Here is a 1,831-nt window from a genome sequence, read left to right on the forward strand (position 1 = left end):
CACCCTAAAAACATGCTATATACATAAACCTACCAAAATAAATAAATTTGCACATTGTTCCTCCTGCATACAGAGTATTTGCACTGCCGGAGATAGATAATCTATACATCACATCCTACAGAGAATGGACAACATTAGACATCTTATATAATTATGACATGTGTTTCCCATGACCTGCTATTGCAGAGATTGCTTACACTCCTACCCCTCCCCCCCAAGTGAAAACTGTCCAGTTACACAAGATCAAAAACTCATTCACTTAATCATATACTGTATAATAAACTTGTGAAAAACATCTGTAACAACATATAAGCAATAACACCCCAGGCAAGATCTTGCATCATATATACAATACCAAAACGTGCCACTAGTAAATCAGTTGCTGTCAAAAAGTCAATGAGAGAGTCTGTCAGCAAGAAGGGAAGGTAAAGAAAGGGCAGCAGAGAGAGACGAAGTTGGAGGTAAATTCTGCGTGCTCGTTGATAGAGTGGGCAGTAGAACAGGATGTGGCTAACAGATACTGGAACTTGACAATTCTCACAGAGAGGAACAGGGCGCTTCTCCATGAGATACCCGCGAGTAAGACGAGTGTGGCCGATGCAAAGACGGGAGAGAGTAGTCTCCCAACCTTGACACTGATGACAAGAAGATGGCCAGAAACCTATACTCGGTTTAATAGGATGAAGTTTGTTATGGAGCAGATCAGACCAATGTTGTTGCCAATGGCCAGCAATTACAGCAAAATAGTCTGTGAATGGAACACCTCTATATGAAACTGGGAGGTCATGTACTGCTGACAGCACAGCAGTGTCTGCCTGTTCATTGCCCTGTACGTCAACATGACCAGGGACCCAACAAAATACAATATCTCTGTGTTTGCTAGAGATACAGCATAACCAAAGTTGGATACGAAGAACTAGGGGATGAGGTGTATCAAATTTCCGTATAGCCTGTAAAGCACTAAGAGAGTGTGAAACGACCACAAATGGTGACACAGGCATAGATGCAGTACGGATAAGTGCATACAATTCAGCCATAAAAATGCTAGCCGAGGATAATAAATGCCCTCGCACGACACTGTCCCGAAACTGCTGCGAATCCAACGCCATCAGAAGACTTAGAACCATCTGTGTACACTGCGATGGCATGAGAATGAGAACGGGAAGCCACCGTAGGTAGTTGGGCTTTTGAGCACAGCAGTGGGAATGAACAGCTGGAACCTCCTTAGGGGGCAAGAAAAAGTGAGACACTACATGATAGGTTATAGAAGAGAAGACATGAGCGAATGTAGGCGGAGAGAAAAGGGATGGAGTAAACAGGGGTGATGAACAAATAAAGAATGTCTACTAACATCAGTGACCATCCTATATACGGAAGGATTGTAGAGGTCACGAGATTGAACGTAATAGCAAAGGCAATGAGCATGACGGTGATCAAACAAGGATGGAAAATTCGCTTCTGCATAGAGGTTCTCAACAGGGGATGAACGAAAGGCACCAAGGCACAGATGGAGACCTTGGTGATGAATAGGATCTAACTTAGAGTTGCAGGAGAGGCCGCAGAATAGATTTGGTACCATAATCTAGCTTGGACAAGACTAGGGTGAAATGCAAACTGAGGAGAGTGCAACGATCTGCTCCCCATGAATGATGTGCAAGAACCTTAAGGAGATTTAGCTAACCATGGAAAGTTGTCTTTAACGAAGAAATGTGAGGTCTCCACGTCAGCCGGTGATCAAAGAGCAGGCCCAGAAACCTGACCGTATCACATGCCAAATACATGAACCGTGTAAGTACTGTACAAGGGAGTATCCGGTATAACTGGATGTCTA

The sequence above is a fragment of the Cherax quadricarinatus genome, chromosome 87 (assembly GCF_038502225.1).
Source record: "Cherax quadricarinatus isolate ZL_2023a chromosome 87, ASM3850222v1, whole genome shotgun sequence".
Lineage (NCBI taxonomy): Eukaryota > Metazoa > Arthropoda > Malacostraca > Decapoda > Parastacidae > Cherax > Cherax quadricarinatus.